At 39.1% G+C, this 7,013-nt stretch overlaps 1 pseudogene; it reads left to right on the top strand.

The window, feature by feature from the left end:
- Positions 1 to 3,805: 3,805 nt before the first annotated feature.
- LOC113931104 lies at positions 3,806 to 5,144 on the top strand (annotated as a pseudogene).
- The last annotated feature ends 1,869 nt before the right edge of the window (positions 5,145 to 7,013 follow it).

Raw genomic sequence — 7,013 nt, forward strand, 5'->3', positions numbered from 1 at the left:
TTATTTGAGAGAGTGAGAGAGCACAAGTGGGAGGGGCAAAGAGAGAGAGAATCTCAAGCACACTCCATATTGAGCGTGTTGCCCAATGTAGGGCTCAATCTCACAACCTGAGCTGAAACCAAGAGTCAGATGTTTAACCAACTATGCCATCCAGGTGCCCCTCCTTTGTACATTTGTAAAAAATCAAGTGAAATAAAAAATTTGCAAATCACATATTCAACAAAGAATGTATAGATAACTTTCTAAACAGTGAGAAAACAAAGAACCCTATTTTTTAATAGACAAAAGACTTGAACAGATGTTTCATCAAAGAAAGTATACAGTTGGCAAACAAACACAAGAAAAGATGTTCAACATTAATAGCCATTGGTAAAATCTAAACTAAGAACACAGATGGGGGTGCCTGGGTAGCTCAATCAGTTAAGCATCTGACTTCAGCTCAGGTCATGATCTCAGAGTCCTGGGTTCAAGCACCATTTCTGGTTCCATGCTCAGCAGGGAGTCTGTTTCTCCCTCTCCCTTTGCCTCTCCCCCCGCTCATGCTGCCTCTCACTCTCTCTCTCTCTCAAATAAATAAAATCTTAAAAAAAAAACAAAAACAAAAAAGTACACAGAAAATGTACAAATGACTAAAAAGCATATGCAAACATTCACCACTTATCAGAGAAGTGCAAATAAAGACCATTACATATCTACCAGGTGGCTAAAATAAAAAATATTTACAATGGCAAATGCTGGTGAAAACACAGAGAATATTGATAAATGTTAAATGCTGGTGAGGATGCACCAGCTTAAGGACTCCCCCATATTGATGATGGGAATGTAAAATGATACAGCCACTCTAGAAAATATTACAAAAGTTTTAACTATTTCATTTTTTTAATTTTTTTATTGTTATGTTAATCACCATACATTACATCATTAGTTCTTGATATAGTGTTCCATGATTCATTGTTTGTGCATAACACCCAGTGCTCCACGCAGAATGTGCCCTCTTTAATACCCATCACCAGGCTAACCCATCCCCCCACGCTCCTCCCCTCTAGAACCCTCAGTGTGTTTTTCAGAATATTACATAAGTTTTGTAAAACATTATATAAAGGATTACTTCCAGAATGGAGGCATGAAATGCTCCATGAGCCCTCTTCCCAGCAAAACAACCATAACTGGTGAAGATTATTTTTAAAAAAACAACCATTTAAAATCTCTGGAAATGTTCCTAAGGGTATAGAGCAAAGGAAAAGATATTTATTCAAGAAAATGTACTAAATCTTGGTAAAAGCAGTGAGAATCTAAGCTCAGTACCATAAGCTCTACTGTGGACAAGTAAATAAAAAATGATGGGGTTTGTTTCCAGGAGGGGTAGGCAACCAGCATTTCTCAATTTCCCAGATTCATGTTGCAGCTCTATTCCAACCAAGCATGATTGAAAGGATGGGGTTTCTTTCGTGTTTGTTTCCAGGAGGGGTAGGCAACCAGCATTTCTCAATTTCCCAGATTCATGTTGCAGCTCTATTCCAACCAAGCATGATTGAAAGGATGGGGTTTCTTTCTCCCAACCAGACTTAACTAATAGTATGGAAGCACTAACCTAGGCATGGCAGGCCAAAAACACTTGTCATCTATCACCCTCACCCCAGCTGACTTATAGGATATTTTCCACATCAAGAAAGGCAAGACAGTAGGTGACCTCTGATACAGGTCACTGGTCCCAACTCCAGCTCTGGAGCAGTAACACAGAGATTTTGTTCAAGGACAGCCATAAGAATAGAGAACTCTGAAACTCTCTCAAAGAGAACTGACTTTATTTGGAGCATGGTGTGGGGAAGTTCAAGCCAAAGGATACTCTTGAAACACTGGAGATTTTTGTGTTAAGTAACTAAGAGGCTAGTAGCTTCATGAGAACACACTAAATTAACTATAGACCAATTTACTAGAGAGACTGAGGGAAAGAGACAACTAAGAAAAGCCCTCCTGGAGTCAGAGCAAAACTCAAAGGCTGGCCTCAAAAACTACCTCTGCAAAGGGGTCCAAGTTTAATTGGATCAGACTGAGGAGCAATGTATGCCATAGTGCATTGTTAAAACAGTAGAGCAATTAGCTGGCAATTAGTGGTGCCTAACAGTGCTCTGTGTTACCAACAAAGGCAGACAGCTTAACAGAGAGATCAGAGAAAGAGACAGAAAGGAGCTCTGCACTGGGTGTTATAGGCAAACAATGAATCATGAAACACTACATCAAAAACTAATGATGTAATGTATGGTGATTAACATAACATAATAAAATAAAGTATAAAAAAAAAGAAATAAAGGAGCTCTGCAAAACCACTGTCATTTCAGAGTGACTGCATGCATGCCCAAAACTGTGCCTTCTAAGGAATGACATTAGGGTTTGTACATGATAGGGGAAATAGGCTTCACTAAAATAGTACAACCAAAATCACTAAACAAAAACAAAAACAAAAACAAGCAAACAATGATAACAATAAACCCTGAGAGAGGGAGGGTCCGTATAGAGTTGCTACAATATATTATCTAAAATATCCAGTTTAAAACAAATATATATTAGAAATGAAAAAAAAAAAACCAGGAAAGTATAACTTGTACACAGGAAAGGAGGCAGAAACTGAAACTGCCAATGAGATGGCCTTGATGTTAGATTTGGGAAACAAGGATTGCAGATTTGCTATTATAATAAATATACTCAAAGAACTAGAAGGAATTCATATCCAAAATCTATAAAGAATTTGTAAAACTCAACACCCCCAAAATGAATAATCCAATTTAAAAATGGACAGAAGACATAAATAGATATTTTTCCAAAGAAGACATACAGGTAGCCAACTGACATATGAAAAGATGCTCAACATCACTCATCATCAGGAATTGCGCTACTAAGTATTTACCCAAAGGATACAAAAATGCCGATTCAAAGGGATACACGCACCCTGATGTTTATAGCAGCAGTATCAACAATAGCCAAACTACGGGAAGAGCCCAAATATCCATCGACTGATGAATAGATAAAAAAAGATGTGGTGTATATATACAACAGAATATTACTCAACCATTAAAAAGAATGAAGTCTCGTAATTTGCAATGACATGGAAGGAACTAGAAAGTATTATGTCAAGTGAAGTAAGTCAGTCAGTGAAAGACAAATACAATACGATTTCACTCATGTATAGAATTTAAGAAACAAAACAGATGAACATAAGGGGGGAAAGAGAGGCAAACCAGGAAACAGGCTCTTAACCATAGAGAAGAAACTGAGGGTTACTGGAGGGGAGGTGTGTGGGGGAATGGGTAAAATAGGTGATGGGGATTAAGGAGTGCTCTTGTGATGAGCACCAGCTATTGTATCGAAGTGTTGAATCACTATATTATATGCCTGAAACTAATATTACACTGTTAACTAACTGGAATTTAAATAAAAACTAAAAAAAAAAAAGAACTAAAGGAAACCTTGCTTAATGAATTAAAGGAAGACGATGTCTCAATACAAAGATAAAAAATTTTTTTAAATAAAAATTCTGGAGTTTAAAAGTGCAAAAATAAAAGTGAAAAATTCACTAGAGAGGCTCTAGTAGATTTAAAGACTATATTTAACTGGCAGAAGGAAGAATTAGTGAACTTGAAGATAGATTAATAGAGATTAAGCAATTTTAAGAATAAAGAGAAAAAAGAATACAGAAATGTGAATACAGTTACTTCTCCCCCGGACTCCTTGGTAGTCTGTCAGCGGGAGAACCTTGTCGCCATCCCCTCGCCTCCTTCTGCCCCGAGGAACCCTATAAGTCTCAGTCATGCGTGAGTGCATCTCCATCCACGAGGGCCAGCCTGGTGTCCAGATCGGCAACGCCTGCTGGGAGCTCTATTGCCTGGAACGCGGCATCCAGCCCGATGGCCAGATGCCAAGTGACAAGACCATCGGGGGAGGAGATGACTCCTTCAACACCTTCTTCAGTGGGACGGGCGCAGGCAAGCATGTGCCCAGGGCCGTGTTTGTAGACCTAGAACCCACGGTCATTGATGAAGTTCGCACCGGCACCTACCGGCAGCTCTTCCACCCTGAGCAGCTCATCACCGGCAAGGAGGACACTGCCAACAACTACGCCCGAGGGCGCTACACCATCTGCAAGGAGATCATTGATCTTGTCTTGGACCGCATTCGGAAGCTGGCTGACCAGTGCACAGGTCTTCAGGGCTTCTTGGTTTTCCACCGCTTTGGAGGGGGAACTGGTTCCGGGAACACCTCCCTGCTGATGGAACGTCTCTCTGTCGATTATGGCAAGAAGTCCAAGCTGGAGTTCTCCATTTACCCAGCTCCCCAGGTTTCCACAGCTGTAGTTGAGCCCTACAACTCCATCCTCACTACCCACACCATCCTGGAGCACACTGATTGTGCCTTCATGGTAGACAATGAGGCCATCTATGACATCTGTCATAGAAACCTCGATATTGAACGCCCAACCTACACTAACCTTAACTGCCTTATTAGCCAGATTGTATCCTCCATCACTGCTTCCCTCAGATTTGATGAAGCCCTGAATGTTGATCTGACAGAATTCCAGACCAACCTGGTGCCCTATCCCGGCATCCACTTCCCTCTGGCCACCTATGCCCCCGTCATCTCTGCTGAGAAAGCCTACCATGAACAGCTTTCTGTAGCAGAGATCACCAACGCATGCTTTGAGCCAGCCAACCAGATGGGGAAATGTGATCCTTGCCATGGCTTGCTACCTGTTGTACTGTGGTGATGTGGTTCCCAAGGATGTCAAGGCTGCCATTGCCACCATCAAGATCAAGCATACCATCCAGTTTGTGGACTGGTGCCCCACTGGCTTCAAAGTGGGCATTAATTACCAGCCTCCCACTGTGGTGCCCGGTGGAGACCTGGCAAAGGTACAGCGAGCTCTGAGCATGCTGAGCAACACCACAGCCATCGTTGAGGCCTGGGCTCGCCTGGACCACAAGTTTGACCTGATGTATGCCAAGCGTACCTTTGTTCACTGGTATGTGGGGGAGGGCATAGAGGAAGGAGAGTTTTCTGAGGCCCGTGAGGACATGGCTGCCCTTGAGAAGGATTATAAGGAGGTTGGAGCAGATAGTGCTGAGGAAGAGGATGAGGATGAAGAGTATTAACCTGTCTGCTATGATTTTACACTCCGTTGTCTTGGGACTGTCTTATTTCTGTTCTAGAAGCTGTCTGTTGTGGCCCTAACTTGTCAATAAAAGTGATGTTTCTGTTTGAAAAAAAAAGAAATGTGAATACAGCCTCAGAGATGTGTACAATAACATTAAGTGCACCAACATATAAGGGAGAAAGAAAAGGAGCACAAAAAATATTCAAATAAATAATGGAGAACAGAAGGAGGATATATCCAAAATGCTGAAAGAAAAAAAATCCTGTAGATCAATAATTGTATAGCCAACAAAGCTATCTTATAAGAATGAAGGCAAAATGAAGACATTACCAAATAAGCAAAAACTGAAAGAATTGATTGTTAGCAGATCTGCTATTCAAGAAATATTAAAGGAAGATCCTCAGGTTGGCAGGAAGTGACCCCAGGCAAAATCAACTGGTCTAAATATCTCCTATGAATATAGATACAGAAATCCTCAACAACAAAACTAGCAACCTGAATCCAGCAATATATAGAAAGTGTTATATACCACAACCAAATAGGACTTAGCCCAAGAATGCAAGTTTGTTTAAAATATAAAAATTAGTCAATGTAATATACCATATTAATAGAATGAAGGACAAAAACTACATGATCTATTCAAGAGATGTTGAAAAGCATTTGACAAAATCCAATTACTCTTTCATGATAAAAACACTCAACTAATTAGAAATGGAAGGGAGTTTCCTCAGTATGATAGAGAAGATTTACAAGAAACCCCACAGGTAACATCATATGTAATAATGAAGACAAAGATGCCCCTCTCATCACTTCTATACAGCACTGTACTGGAAGTTCTAGCCAGGGCAATTAGGCAAGAAAATGAAATAAAAGACATGTAGATTTAAAGAGAAGGAAAACTAAATCTGCAGATGACACAATCTTGTACATAGTAAATTCTAAAGAATTTCCAAAAAACTACAAGAGCTAATGAATGAGTTTATCAATGTACAAAAACCATTGTATTTCTCTACACATAAAACAAACATTTGAAAATGAAATTAAGAAAATTCCTGTTATAATAGCATAAAAATGAATAAAATACCTAGGAATAAATTTAACAAAGAAGTTCAAGATTTGTAAAATGAAAACTACAAAATGTTTTGGAAAGAAATTAAAGAAGACCTAAATATAGAAAGACATCCAATGTTCCTGGATGAAAAGACTTAAATATTAAGATGTCAATGCTTTCCAAGTTGAGCTACATATTCAGCACAATCTCCATCAAAATCCCTGCCTGCTTCTTTGCAGAAATTGACAGCTTCATCCTAAAATGCATGTAGATAGTCAAGAGATTCAGAATAGCCAAATTAATCTTGAAAAAAGAACAAAATTGAAAGACTCACACTTCCTAATTTCAAAACTTGCTACAAAGCTAAAGTAATCAAGATAGTGTGGCCTGAGCATACAGGTAAACATGTATCAATGGCATAGAATTGAATGTTCACATATAAACCTTCAAATTTATGGTCAGTTGATTTTTGATGAAAGGAACAGGACAATTCCATGGGGAAAAATATGTCTTTTCAACAAATAAACTGGGACCATTAGAAGTCCACATGCAAAAGAATAAAGTTGGACCCTTTGCTCAGATCATACATAAAATAAACTCAAAATGTATAAAGTACCTAGATGTAAGAGCTAAAATCCTAAAGCCTTTAGAAGAAAATATGGAAGTAAATCTTTGTGGCCTTGAGTTTGACAAAAGTTTCTTAGATATAAACCAAAAGCCCAAACAACAAAAGACAAAGTAGGTAGTTTGGACTTCAAAATTAAAAACTTTTGTGCTTCAAAGGACACCATTTAGAACATGAAAAAATCCAAACAA

The sequence above is a fragment of the Zalophus californianus genome, chromosome X, assembly GCF_009762305.2.
Source record: "Zalophus californianus isolate mZalCal1 chromosome X, mZalCal1.pri.v2, whole genome shotgun sequence".
Taxonomy (NCBI): Eukaryota; Metazoa; Chordata; class Mammalia; order Carnivora; family Otariidae; genus Zalophus; species Zalophus californianus.